Here is a 15,369-nt window from a genome sequence, read left to right as displayed (position 1 = left end):
TCCAAGTCTAGCAGTGTTGACTCTGTGGTGGGATAGTTCTGGGTCTGCAGGGGACGTGGGGCACAGGAACCGTGCAGCCTGGCTGTAGCCAGAGGCCTAAAGGATCCCCACGAGGCTCTCCAGCCAAGGTGTCATCACCACAGGCAGAGCCATTCAAGAGAACTGCCAGCCGAACTGGAAACATCCCAATCTGCTGAGCCAACACAGGAAGACAACAGCCACCTACAGCTGCTGAGCCCCGAAACGTGACCACTGGGCCTGAAGGGCTGAATCTGGGATTTAATCTGTGAAGTTCTTTTCAAATGTGTTTGGCTATGTAATCAAATCTTTATTCTAATTAAATTTAAAGGAGCCTCTGGCTATGGGCTACCTTGTCCGGCATCACAGCTCCAGGGAGTAAGAATGGGAAGGAGAGGCCCAGAGCCTCTCTGCATTGTCCACGCTAATTTAACACGTCATCATAAGGAAAGGCACTCCAGGAGAGGTGTGCATGGGAAGAACTGGGTTGGCCCTGACACAAACATGACCCCCATGACATCACAGCTGCCTCAGCCAACAGGCAAAAGACAATGATGCCCACCTGGACAGGTCACCGGATGTGATGATGCACCCCAAGTCCTAGTCCCACAGCAGCCAGAGACCACCCGCTGCTCGTCCCAGGTGAAACAGGCAGAGCTGTCCGAGCCCTCAAAAGCAGGAAGAATTAAAGAGGCAATTCTTGCTATTCCCACAACACACGACACTCCTCGGAGACAGATACAGGCTTCGCTGTGAAAGTGCAGAGGACGGTGCAGTCCCTAGGCGGGCTGCTTCTTCCAACGATCAGGGAAGAAACCAGATCCATTTCCTTGTAGGAGAAACATTTGTACCGTCATTAGACAGAAGGTGGCTGATGTTATCAAATCATCAAGCACCGCACAGCTGTGTCTCCAAGGAGGGCCTGGAAACTTGCAGCCACCTGCATAGAGGTCACAGTGCTTACAATGGAGATACGTGTGACTGAGGTCTGGCTTCCTCAGGCAAGCTAAATTTGAACTTTCATCACTGAGGAATTGGTCATTTACAGTCACTCACCCTCAATGCAGAAGAGGGCTCAAAACACTGCACCAGACTTCAACACTCAGGGTTAGCGTCAGGGTCAAATTCACAAGTTTTACAAAATGTATTTACTTGGGATGCCAGAAAAGATGTAACTTCACACCGCCCCAGCTCCAGGGTTTGCTTAGCCCCTTCACCACTGGATCTCACCAACAGATGACCCATCCACGCCTCATCCATGGCAGCACAGAAAACCACTTGGAAGACAGCCACTCCCACCAAGCTTCCTGACTTTGGTATTTAAAATATGCATCATTTAAAATCTGCATCTCATACGTGAGATTACACTTCTCCGAACAGACATTGTGATTGTCATTTCACCCAAAAGGGCTTTAGGAAATGACACGCGGCCCAGACGCCAGAGGTCGCCGGCCGCCTTACTCTAGCCTAATTCCTTTGTGCCTGTATGGAGCCTTCACAGATACAGCCCGGTCACATTAATGACCATAAGAGAAGCTCAGGGCATAGATGAACTCAGTGCTGAATTTTTCCATTTATCATCCTTTTGTTTTATCCAGAAGACAGCTGAGAAAGGCTGGGGCAGATCATCTCGAGTGTAATGACTCCAGCCACTTCTCTTCACCCCAGGTCACCCCTCAGTCACACGCTTTTGAGAAACCAAAGTAATTCTGTTCTCTTCACTCTGGGTTCCAAGTACTAAATTCCTCCGTTTTATCAATTAGATTATCAAGCAGCCGTTTGTAATCTGGACTGCAATCTGATACAAAATTTAAAGCTAATTTAGGTTGCGGTAATAGCTCCTATTTACGTTATAGACAAGGCATGAATGAAAACTTTAATCTGTTCATAGGACCAATTTGGTAAACAAACCAATTATTCAAGCAATGATTGTTTTCAGTTAGATGCAAATTTCTTTGCTCATAAAAGATTTTCCAGTAGGAATTTTTAAATCCATGGTCTGTATTTCCTGAGCCTGTCTCTGCACCTTCCCCGAGTGCACAGCAGAACTTCTCAGGGCATCCCATCAGCAGGCCCACAGAAGAGAATAAGCCCACAGCCCTCAGCCCAGGAATCAAGTCCGAGCCCCAGCAGCCCCTCGTCCAGCCGGGGCTTCCTCACCAGCACAGCACCCAGAGGTTGTCCAGGTTTAATGCCATGTGTGCGTGGAAAGTAGAGTGCTGGAAAGACCACAGTGGACATTCTACAAATGCAACTTTCCTCCTGGAACAGCCCAGCAACCCTCTGTACCTTCCCCAAAGTACTCATGCCAGGCAGGCATAGAGAGTCTAATGGGATGCCTAGGAATCAGCATTTAACACGATTCTGATGAATAAAAAAGTTTGAGAGGCCGGTCAGCGAGAGGCTGCCGTGCCCTCCACTCATTTGCAGGCTCTGAAGAGACACAGATTCAGGTAACAGGCCAGACAGGACGGGACAAGGATGGGGAAGTGGAGGGCAAATTCCATGGACCACCAACCACCCCTCCATCCCCACTGAGACTCCGTGATTTAAGGAGAGGCAAAGCCAGGGAGAAAAGATGCCCGCACCACACAAGGGACTGAGATTTCACCTGAAGTGCACAGCATATGGCTGAGGGCCAAGGTTGGGCAAGCCGAGAGCACAGGGCAAGCTGAGAGCACAGGCCCAGAGGTGCCACCCACACCCCACACAGACCTCCCAAGCACTGCCTGTGTCTCCTGCCTGGTTTATTTCCTTCCCCCATTCTACTGTGTTCATTTCTTAACCGCCCCCCACCACCACACACCCCTCTCTACAAGCTTGGTGAACTGAAAAGAGCAGGGGGTGGTTAAGATCTGGGCTCTCGGGCCAACGTCCTGCCTGAGACATTAGTTCCAACCCACCCAGCTGTGATGTAAGCCCCTGAGATTTCTCAAATGTGAGAAAGGAAGGTGACTGAACCCACTTCCCAGGACGGCTGTGGAGACTGAGATCACATATAGCCACACCTCGGTATCCAGCACACGTGGGACCCCGGCCGTGTTGCCCCTGACGGGAATCCCTCTATGCCCCCTCTGCTACCAGAGCCAACTCCCAGCAGTAGCTGTGGGAGGCTGCATCCTCTATTCCCACTCCACTCACCTCCCATCGCTCCCCGGAGTGACCTGCCACTCAGCGGCCAACAGCAAATCTGGCCCCATTGGATAACCGACCACACCCCCCAGCCCCACTCTGGGGCGTCTTCCACTTGCAGTTCCGAAGCAGAGCGAGAAACCGCCCTCAAGGGCGCTCACCTGTTCCTTATTGCACGTAATTACCTGCCACGCAGGGCCACCAGCAAACCCAGCTCCACCATCCAGCTTCTGGTGGGTAACTGTCTCCCTCTCCCGCTTCCTCCTGGGGTGTCTGGGAGGCTCAGAAACTGCCCTCCAAGGGCACTCATCTGTTCCTTATTGCACTAATACCTCCTTTACAGAAATCCACTTTGACTTCCAGCACTGCAGGTGTGACAGTTTAGGAATCTTATTTGTAAGCTCCAAGAGCTTGAGGTCACGTACACCTCACCAGCATCCCAGAGACCCAGCACTGTCCCACTGTATTTACGATTCCAAAATACTCCTTCAAAATGCTACTGGCATTTGATTTGCGCATAAAATGCTAAAAATCTTCAAGTGAAACCAATATCTTCAACAGTTTGATTCAATCATAACATGCGAGTTATACATCTGCCAAGTTGTAAAGCCTCATGCATTTATAACATCTTATGTATGGTCAAATGGTTCATTAACATAAATTACGAGAATCTCTAAGAAACGGGTTTTCTGGCATTGGATGACCAAAGGAAAACTGGGTTCTAGCGGGCTTGCGGGCCTGTAAAGGCAGACATATCTGCTGACACAACCAAGCTCCTTCCCACTGACGTGGCCTCATCCCAGGCCCCTCTCCCGGACGCCTGCAGGCCCCTGGAGGAGCAAGCTGACCTGCCCACATTTCTCAAATGCACAGCTGTTGTTCACACTGCAGATGGAGCTCAAAGCACGAGCAGGCCACCACACAAAATACCACACAGCGTCCACGCTAGGGGATGGTTTTCACTCCATCCCAATGCCCCATGTATGACTTAACAGCCATGCTACTAAACGGATTTTTAGACTCTCAAGACATACTTTGTTTGCTTTTATGCAACAAAGTTAAAAGACTATCACTCAGATATAGGCTCTGAAACTGTGGCATCATCATTTGGGAACAGAGCCTCTGCCAGATCAGGATAAGTACTTGGGACAACACCCCTTGACCTCAGTCCACACAAACCCATCCAGACCAGAGGCCTCCCGCACAGCTCTGTAATTTCTGTGGATTTCTGTAAATGAGGTATTAGTGCAATAAGGAACAGATGAGTGCTCTTGGAGGGCAGTTTCTAAGCCTCCCAGTCACACGGCCACATTCAGGCTGAAGCCACACCACCTCCAGAAACACTGTCCGTCGCCGAGGTGTGCCTGGCTTCTCCCTTTTTCCAGAACTTAACAAAACCTGAAAGGACAGATCTGTGTAGAAAAACACAAACTACTTGCGATTCCTCTGCCCAGTTCAGGCTGTAGGAAGCTCGTTTCAGCCCTTACCGTGTTCTGACCTTGGTTCCCATAAGAAATAAAGTCAGAATTCTAGTCCCCGTCTCCTGGGCAGTGTGGCAGGCATACATACCTTCAGTTACATGAGGAAAGGCGTGGCGAGCCCCCTTCCTTCAGTAAAACTGCACAGTTCCCAGAACCCTGACGTCATCCCCCTCACGCCACTGTGAACACCTGGACACAGCACATTTCAATACGTGCACCTTCGTGGGCTGGTTTTCTATTTCTCCACTAAATCACCCCAAATTTAGCGTCCTAAACTCTGACTTATTTTCTCCCATTTCTGAAAGCTGGAGTCCAAAACAGGTCCCACCAGCTAACGTCGAGGTGTCCGCAGGGCTGACTCTGGGGAAGCGACTGTCTCCTTGCCTCCCGCAGCCTCTAGAGGCTTCCGCATCCCCTGGTCCATATGGCACCTACTGTCTTCAGGACCCACAGCGGCCCTGATGGCCCCTCAACAGGAAGACGCAGAACGTCAGGAGCCCGGGCTCCAGTGCTAGGGCCAAGCCTCACCACCCTCCCAGCTCCTCACACACTCCCGTGCGAGCTAATATAGATTCCACTTTAACTAGTGTCACCTGTGTAAGGGGTAAGTGCCCAGCTGTGAACTGGTTAACCTCGCTCACACAGACCCCGGGAATAAACTCACAGGCCATGGACCACTCCACAAGCAATGAGTGACCACCTGCTCCGGGACCTCCATGGCCCAGCAGAGCTGTCCTTTGCCTCCCCATGGACTCAGGGTCTGCAGCGCCAGAGGGCCCTGGATAAAAAAGATAGCTCCCATGTCGGGAGGCACCCACCAGAGGTTGCGTTCCCGGTACTATAAGTAGCCCAGGTGGACAGGCCACGCCCCGTGCAACTCCATCACAAGAATAACGGCTGCACGTGGCTAGTGCACAGGTGGCCACCCCTCGGCCCAGCTGGCCACGCCTAGCACATCACCGCCGTGACGTCCCATCAGACTCAGCTGCTGGCACAGTCCAGCTATCGGCCCCCAAGAACATTCTGGATCACAATTCACAGTACTGATTGCGATCTGGGCCACACGTGGCTGCATGTATTTACAGGAGGACGCCACAGCCGATCTGGCTGGACTGAGAACATTTCCCACTGTACATTCTTACAACACCATTTTATTTGCACTTTATTAAACTTTTATGGCTTTTTTTCTGCCTATCTACTTTATGGAAGTGTTTCTTGTTCTTATGACTGCAGTGATACTTTAAGCTACAACTATTAATGTGTAAAATTAGTTTGGAAGTCGCCTTATCATTAAACATTTCACAAGCAAGCAGTCAGAGGCACCTAACCCGGAGGCCTCTTTTCTTCTCTGAGCCAAACCTACATTGGACTCAAAGAAAATGGCACACGGAGAGGGGCTGGATCTCTAGCGCCCATTCCTAGGGGGCCTCCTGGGGAGCAGATATGGAGGGAGAAGCCCTGGGCTATGGCACCGTCTTACTAAAGAAAAGTCCATTTGGGCAAATGTAAGTGCCAGACTTAAGAGATTAAGCAAACCATGAAAAGAAACCACTAACCACAGCTTCTCCAAAACAGAACTAAACTCCCTTTAGTTTGAATTGGAAAAGCAGAAGTGATGATCAGGATACAAAAAAAATGACAAAGTATCTGAAACAGGAGAATAATCAAGGGTCTCTATCTCTTCCTGTGTGAGTGGGAGCCTCGCATCTAAGGTGGATTTAGAAGGTTACTACTTTGGACTGAAAGTTATCCCCAACCCCAGTTTGTAAGCAAGTGGAGCAGAACTCTTCAATTATTTCAAGGTTTAGCGGTAAAGCTCTGCAACTGTCACAACCATTTTAATTGGTGTGAATTTTAAAGTGACTCAATCTGTTAGCTGGAGTATCTAACGGCTTAACCACGGGGTCATGTTGGAAAATTATTCCAATTGCTTTTGTTTTCTCTACTGAAGATGCATCTGAATGTTCTTGTAGTTTGCAGTTGGCTGGTTCTGATGTTTGGTCTGAGGAGGCCCAAGTAACCGGAGAGGAAGAATCTGAATCCTCAAGACACTCTAGTGCTGTCTGGGGAGATGGAGACCCCAACCCGAGAGCCACTGACGGAGTCAGCACGGGCGCAGGGCCGCCAGAAGCATCGGGCCACGTATTTGCCGCTTACAAAACAACATAAGCACACACCCCCAGGTGTGTACACATGCCCTGTACACGCTAATGTCTGTCTATGTTACCACCAGCACACACCCCCAGGTGTGTACACTTCCTCTGTACACGCTCACGTCTGTCCATGCCAACAGCACACACCCCCAAGGTGTGCACACACACTCTGTACACATCTGTCCCTGCCAATGCCAGCACACATGCCCAGGTGTGCACACACGCTCTGTACACACTCACATCCCTCCCTGCCAATATGAGCACACACCCCCAGGGGTGCACACACACTCTGCACATACTCACGTCTGTCCCTGCAGCCTGAGTCAGTCACAGAGAGGCAGAGGAGGAGTAGGAAGGACGTAATGGGCACTGAGATTCTGGGCCGGTTCCCCTCCCTACCTCGGGAGAGACCCCTCATGTAATCCTGCTGTCACTCACCGTTCCGCCTCCATCCTCCATCCTCCCACCGGGATCAGGAGGACGCCCACTGCACAGAGCTGTGATGAGGATGAACAGAAGATTGCAAGAGCTCACGCCAAGGAGCTGAGCACAGGGCCTATGGAGTGCTTCTTTCTGCTGTGGCTGACATCAACAAACAAGAGGCTGACATTTCGCAGAGAATGTCGCTCGCTGAGAAACTGAAACGTGTGACCTAGGAGCCTATGAAGGTCTAAGAACAAACCAACAAACCTGCAGGGGCCTTTGAAAACTGTATGCTGAGAATAGATAGGGCTCAAGGACAGTATCTCCAATTGAACTTTTAATGAACTCCCGTAGGCGCCAAGAAGGCAGGCAGATAAGAAAGAGCATAGAAACAAAGAACTGAGTAGAAGGTTACATCTGGGAAAAGAAAGTTTGTTTTGCATTGCATTCTTTCTGCTGAGGTGGGGTTTATGGAGTATAAATAAAGTGAGGCGGAAGCTCTGAGCGCGGCCGCCATGTTCTCTGTGTGTCTTTGTCTTTTGTGTGTTCTTTCATTCTCCACCACCCCCGGCACGGACCCCAACAAGTGGCGCAGCGAGCAGGGTCAGCACGGGTGAGTAGGGGAGAACAAGAAGGGGAACCCCCTAGGGGCGGGTAAGGCCCAGATATTGTTAAGGGGAACCTTCTTAAGCTTTCATTATGGGGAATTCCATCTCTCTGGCCTCAGAATATTTACGGCTGTTTCAAGGACTATTGCTGTCTATAGGAGTAGAAGTGAAAGAAAAAGACTTTGAAGTGATTGTTTGCCCATGTAGAACAACATTGTTACTGGTTTCAGTATCAGACTAAAGTGCAGCTGAATCGCAGAGAATGGTTACAGGTAGTAAAAACTCTGCTTAGAGCTCTCCAGTTAGGGGATATTATGCCTTTAAAATTGTGGACCTTGTGTGACTCTATCACTCAGACATTAGAGTTACTTGAGACTGATTCAGAGTGTGGTAACGTAGCCACAGGAGGAAAGGTATCTGAGGATTTGGGAAAAATAAAATAAAATAAATCTGAAATGGAGCCCATTTGTGCCAGGATAACAGAGGATGGTGGGGGTAGCAAAAGGGGGAGAAGAGAAAAAGCCAGCTCTTCCTTTTTCTAAGGGAAATTCTGACATGCAGTGTATTATGGAAATGCTTCAACAAATATTACAGATACGTTCTTCTAATTCACCTTTGTGAGCTTTCCCTGTTTCTTTTCCTTCTGCCCTGTTAAAAGAGGATTTTCCAGTGCCTCCAATCTCCCGGCTTCCTTATCTTTACCTTTGTTTGGCAAAGTTGAAGCCCTATTCACATCAGACATACTTTAAATTTATACTAAACACCTGTTTAATATGTCAAAACCAGTGTATATGTATATCTTGTTGTTTGTTAAAATATTATGAGTATTTCAATAGTTAATAAATAAGCACATTAATATTAACTATTAATATTAATATAGTATTAATAACCCCAGCTAGGGAATTGTTATGTTATAGGGGTGCATAGGTTCCACCAATTTACACTCCAAACAGAAGTTGACTATTCGAGCTGCTTAACACATTAACTACCTCTTGATATTTTCTGTGTTTTTAAATTTTAACCATTGTATTGTGTATGTCATGATTCTCAATTTGGTATTAATATACATATTTCCTAGTGAGTAATGATGTTAGACATATAGGTTTATTGTCATTTCCTTGTTCTGCTACTTTTGGTTGGGTTATTTGCCTTTTCTTATTAATATGTTGAGATTCTTTATATTTGGGGATATGAGTATTATTATATATTATATATACTTTTAATTTAAAAAAAAATTTAAGGAGCTGGATCTGTTTCCAATTATTTGTGCTTCTTTTGCTCCTAATGCTCAGTTTTCAAATGGTGGCAATAATGTCCAATTTAATGCCTTACAAATTAAATTTTTAAAAAGAAATGAAAGCTGCCATTTCTAACTATGGACCTCAATCTCCTTTTATCCTTGGTCTTCTTGATATTTTTCATCAGAAAATTTGATAATTCCTATAGACTGGAAGACTTTGGGGAAGGCTTTTCTTGATCATTCTCAGTGGTTACAATTGCACAACTGGTAAATGAACAAGGCACATGTACAGGCTAGGAAAAATATTATGTGTGATCCCCCTGGACCCGCTGAGGAACAACTCACAGGCACGGGCCAATATGCTACTCTTAATGCTCAGGCTGGTCTAGATGATGTTGCCCTTACTCAAATTAAGACTTTGTTTTTAAGGGCCTGAAATAAGGTAGAGATAACAGGAAAATGTTCCCTTTCCTCTGTGAAGATTTTACAGGGCACAAATGAACTATATCCAGATTTCGTAGCCCGTCTCCAGGATGCTGTCTTCAAAATTGTGGGTGCTGGCCTTGCTTCAAAAATTTTGTTACAAACATTGTCTTTTAAAAATGCTTATGCTGACTGTTAAAAATTGTTAAAATCGTTAAAGGCCAATGGGGCCAATTTAGATAAATATATTAAAACTTGTGTTAGTGTTGGAGGGGCTATTTATAATGCTCAATTATTTGCTGGAGCTTTGTCTAAAGCCTTAAAAGGAAATAACAAACAAGGTGTTTGCTTTCAGTGTGGTAAACCTAGACATTTCAAAAAAGAATGTCATAAAAATTGAACACTTTTATCCCTCAAGGCAGAAAGCTGCCTTCAGAGGTGTACAAATATTGGGGTAAAGGTCGACATTGGACAAATAAATGTCGTTCCAAAACTGATAAAAGTGGAAATTTACTATCTCCTCTCCTGGGAAACGGGAGCCGGGGCCCACAGGCTTGGGGCCCCAACAATTACAATACAAGTCTACTACAATATTCAGTGAGCAATGGCCTACAACATTAAGGAATAAATTCAAGTCCTCCTTAAGGATCCCACACCTTACCCCAGTTTCTCAGCTTTATGCGGCAACTAAGCAGAGCGCTGCTGCTGACTTAGCTATTACTCAGCCTTATACTTTGTCTCCTAATAGAGGAGTATATAAATTAGCTATTAGAGTGTGTGGCCCTTTGCCAAAAGGACGTGATATTACTAATAAAATTTTTATTTTGGTACAAGTTTCACAATTTATACGCCTAGAGGCAGGGGAACGTATTCTCAATAGAGAGGGTTTCGTAGCACAGAAAAAACTGTTTTTTGGGAAACTTTAGTTTCTAATCAAAAGCCCTTATGTTCATTGCACATTAATGGGATAGTTTTAAAAGAGTTAATTGATACGGGGGTGAATATGTCTATTATTTGTTTAAATTAGCGGCCTATACAATGGGAAAAAAGACAAATTTCAGTTATACTCACTGGCTTGGGTGCTGCTTCTGTGATTTATCAAGACGTAGAACCTTTAACCTGTGTCGGTCCTAAAGGTCAACAAGGTCAAGTGTTTTTTTTTTATTTTTATATTGTTCCTATCAATATTAATTTTTGGGAACAAGATCTTTCACAACAATTTGCTGCTTTTTTAAACATTCCTCATATTTCCACAGCTGCCAAAAATATGATGTTCAAAATGGGCTACAATCCTTTAAACTCATAGCCACCACTCCTATTTAGGTGAAACAGTGACCATTATTTAAAGAAATACTTAGGACTCTAAAAGAGTAAGTCAAAAAACAAATGGCCGAGAGGAATATAAAGCCACGTATTTCTGCATGGAATTCCCGTCTTTGTCTTGTCTTAAAACTATAATTGTTTACATTAAACCTAGGGAAATTTTACAGCCTGGTCTTCCTAATCCTGCCCTTATCCCACAAAGTTAAAACCAGAGAAAAGCAGCAAGATGCTTTTGTATCATTACAAACTCAGCTTTCTTTCTACTCACTTAATATTGACACAGAAAAAATTTAACTGGATTTTCTTATTCAATATTTAGGTTATACCTTGGGGGCACAAAATATTCGACCCCAAAAAATTCAAATTCGACGTGATCATTTAAAAACATTAAATGATTTTCAAAAGCTTCTAGGAGACATTAATTGGATGCGTCCTGTTTTAGGAATACCAACATATCAGTTATAACATCTTTTTTCTATTCTAGAAGGAGACAGTCACTTGGACAACTCACGCCATTTAACTCCTTTGGCTTTACAGGAACTCCAGCTTGTTAAAGAGCAACTTCAAAAGGCCCTTCCTTTTGTTTATTTCATACTTTACCTTCTCCCACAGGAATGATTCATCAAACTAGTCGACCACTAAAATGGATCTTTTAGTCCAATAAAATATCTAAATGCTTGGCTACTTATATCTATCGTTTAGCTAAACTGATCATCAAAGGACGGCATCCCTGTCGACAACTTTGGGGAGGAGATCCTTCCTTAATTATCTCTCAATTCACTCATAGTCAGATCACTTATCTTCTTGCAACTTCTGATTCTTGGCAAGAAGCTTCATCAATCTTGAGTTACAGTTTATCCTTATCCCTCGGTGCAATAGGGAGAATTGTTTGCTATTCTCATGGTCTTACTTGATTTCCCTACTACTGGTTGTAACATTGTTAGTGATTCTCAATACGCCGTTTATGTTACTTCTTATATTTCTCAGGCCACTTTACCTCTTTGTGCTACTTCTTCTCTTCAGAAATTCTTTTCTTTGTTATCCTTTACTTTGAGCCAACGTCGAGCTCCTTTATTCATCACTCATCTTCGTTCTCATTCTCAACTTTCTGGACCATTAGTTCATGGTAATACTCAGATTGATTTGCTTTTAATCGGCCACCTACATGCTGCAGAACAAAAATATACTCTACATCACACTAATAGTTCTGGCCTTCAACGATGGTTTCATTTAACTCATAAACAAGCTCGTTCTCTTATTCGAGCTTGTCCTTCCTGTGCTCCTTTGAGCATTCCATCCTTCCATCCTGGGGTTAATCCACGAGATGTCCCTTCTTTTGGACGATTAAAATGTTCATCATACCATTGATACCTTTTCTCATTTCTGTTATTACTCATCTCTTAGTTTGTTTCGCCATCATGGGCATTCCTCTTATACTTAAAACTGATAATGCCCCTGCTTACGTCTCTCATAAATTACAAGTTTTCTTACAGCAATACAATATTCAACATATCACCGGTATCCTGGGCAACAGTCGAGGTCAAGCCATCATTGAGCGTGCAAATTTAACTTTAAAAACTTAACTATTAAAACTAAACAAAAAGGGGGAAATGAGCCCCCCAGAAACCAGATTTTGAAACCAGATTTTGAAGGTTCTTTTTACCTTAATTTTTTTGAATCAATGGAGACAATTGCAAGATTCCGCTGCCGTAACCCATCTTTCCTCACCTCCCTCGGTGATAGTCCCCGCTGACAGTTTAAAGGTTTGGTATCCTAATGAAGAAGGTAAGTATGTTCAAGGGCAAGTTCTAAAACAGGGACGGGGCTATGCTCTTGCCTTACAGGGAGCGGACCTGAGTGGTTTCCTACAAGATGATTGAAACCCTGTTGAAAAGAAAACTGGATTCAGCATGCATTTCTTCCTTTGTTGGATGTGCCTCGGCGGGGGACTTATTTCTCTTAGTGAGGCTTTGTATGAATATTGGACTTATATTCCCTTTCCACGCTTGTATCAGGGAGTCGCCTGGGGAGAGGCGGAAATTAAGGTTTTCACCAATGACACTACTTGGATGCCGTCTCCCTATATAGACAAAGACAATATAGAACGGGAAACGGGAATTATAAACAACACATATCAATTTGGAGTGGAAGGAGTTCCAATATGTATGGGAAATAGTTCTCATTGTCTCCGAAGATCGCATGAAGCCTGGGCTGTTGGTTATAATCATAGTCATGTGGCTGCTAATACTGTTATTATCGTAACTAGAAGTTTTTAATATAATCATACTGTATATAGTAATGAAACTATTCCTAGTTCTTTACTTTTTTGTCCTATTCTAGAGGTTTCTCCTAATATTGAGGTGCTTGAGTGACAACAATGTCGGGGAACTAAACCCCGGATTTTATTAGAATACAATGGGATGCAAATAACTGATTGAAGTGTGCACGGTGATTTTCAAACAAAATTTAGTCACATACCTTTGAAATGACACTGGGTAAATAAAAGTATTGCTGCTAACAGTAATGAAACCTTGGTATGGCATGAAGGAGGCCTGAAGTACAGAGTTACTTTTGGAAGTTGTTAGCTGCAGGCGATGCCATTAGCACTTTTGTGGGGAATATGCCCCTTAATCTTTCTAACCCAAATAACTCCTTTCATATTCAGTTATACTGAAATACCTCCTGATATATTATTGCTTGTGTCCGTAAGCCCTACCTATTATTAGCAGGGAATTTGACATGGGATAATGATACGGGGATTGTTAATTGTACAGATACGTGTACAATTTTGTCTTGCCTCAATCATTCCTGGTGGCACAACTTTACTGAGGATATTTATATCCTCAGGGATCGTAAGGAAATTTGGCTACCTGTTAACCTTACGTGACCGTGGGGGGCATCACCTCTTGAGACTTATATTTGGACTTCTCTCCAGCGAACCCTCCATGCCCTTGGACTTATAATTGCCTCGGTGATGAGCCTTGTCGCCATTGTCTCCACTGCGGCCATAGCAGGGCTCGCTCTTCATCAAAGCATACAAAATGCTGAATTTGTGCAGCAATGGCATGAACAATCTCACTGGTTATGGCTTCAACAACGAAACATTGATTCTCAACTTGCTGAAAGATTGGACAACATGGAACAAGCCTTGACATGGCTTGGAGATCAGCTCACTGTCCTCAGTACTCGGATAACATTACAATGTGATTGGAACTCCACTCAATTTTGTGTAACGCCTGTGCTTTTTAACATCTCTCAAAATTGGACCGTAATCCAAAAATTATTAATAGGCCATAAAAATATTAGTTTGGACATCCAAGAGCTCACTCAGAACATTTCCGAAGCATTTCAACAACAATTACATGTGTTGTCCGAAACTGTAACCCTTCAGGAGCTGGGTCAGTGCCTTGCTGCCTTTAACCCATGGACCCAGAAGAAGACATGGATTTCTACAATCTCTGGAAGTATGTTGCTTTGGGCACTTGGATTGGGTCTACTTCTTTTGGTGATTGATGCTCCCTCCGTCGCCTCCAAAAACAAAAGAAAACACAAGAACAAATATGGGCTACCTTTTTAGGATTGAAGCAAAACAAAAAAAAAAAGGGGGAAATGCAGGGGCCTTTGAAAACAGTATGCTGAGAATAGATCGGGCTCAAGGACAGTATCTCCAATTGAACTTTTAATGAACTCCCGTAGGCGCCAAGAAGGCGGGCAGATAAGGAAGAGCATAGAAACAAAGAACTGGCCGGGCGCGGTGGCTCAAGCCTGTAATCCCAGCACTTTGGGAGGCCGAGACGGGCGGATCACGAGGTCAGGAGATCGAGACCATCCTGGCTAACACAGTGAAACCCCGTCTCTACTAAAAATACAAAAACTTAGCCGGGCGAGGTGGCGGGCGCCTGTAGTCCCAGCTACTCGGGAGGCTGAGGCAGGAGAATGGCGTGAACCCGGGAGGCGGAGCTTGCAGTGAGCTGAGATCCGGCCACTGCACTCCAGCCTGGGTGACAGAGCGAGACTCCGTCTCAAAAAAAAAAAAAAAAAAAAAAAGAAACAAAGAACTGAGTAGAAGGTTACATCTGGGAAAAGAAAGTTTGTTTTGCATTGCATTCTTTCTGCTGAGGTGGGGTTTATGGAGTATAAATAAAGTGAGGCGGAGGCTCTGAGCGCGGCCGCCATGTTCTCTGTGTGTCTTTGTCTTTTGTGTGTTCTTTCATTCTCCACCACCCCCCTCACGGACCCCAATAAAACCAAACGGTTTTGTTTGTTTTTCAAACACCATAGCCTGTTTTTTCGTTTTTCTCATGCTGTACTTTGAGTATCATTTAGTTTAATTTCAAAGTAAGTCCAATAAATACACAAAATCACAGGACTGAGCATGGAGCATTGTTTCACTTCATGTCCTCCAGCCTTTAGGGCACATTAAGGAAAGACATGATTCCAGGACTCCCATTAGAAAGGCTGCCCTGAGGCAGCTGCTGGGGCAGCCAAATTGCAGCTGTTGATGCTGCCCCAAAGCTGCTTGGATGAAGCACAAGATTCCGGAGGTCTCTTCTCTTCTGCCCTTCACC

The 15,369-nt window shown here is 45.0% G+C and overlaps 1 long non-coding RNA gene across 1 annotated transcript in view; it reads right to left on the bottom strand.

Moving 5' to 3' along the window:
* The window catches only part of LOC139357952 (uncharacterized), a 64,035-nt gene extending 56,717 nt beyond the window's left edge, over positions 1 to 7,318 (bottom strand). Inside the window, exon 1 of the long non-coding RNA XR_011612040.1 lies at positions 7,223 to 7,318. This is a non-coding gene — a long non-coding RNA (uncharacterized lncRNA). The remainder of the gene's footprint in view (positions 1 to 7,222) is intronic.
* Positions 7,319 to 15,369: the final 8,051 nt, after the last annotated feature.

Source organism: Macaca nemestrina, chromosome 13 (genome assembly GCF_043159975.1).
Source record: "Macaca nemestrina isolate mMacNem1 chromosome 13, mMacNem.hap1, whole genome shotgun sequence".
Taxonomy (NCBI): domain Eukaryota; kingdom Metazoa; phylum Chordata; class Mammalia; order Primates; family Cercopithecidae; genus Macaca; species Macaca nemestrina.
Note: the sequence above shows the minus strand (reverse complement) of the source record. Positions and strands in the feature narration are given on the sequence as shown.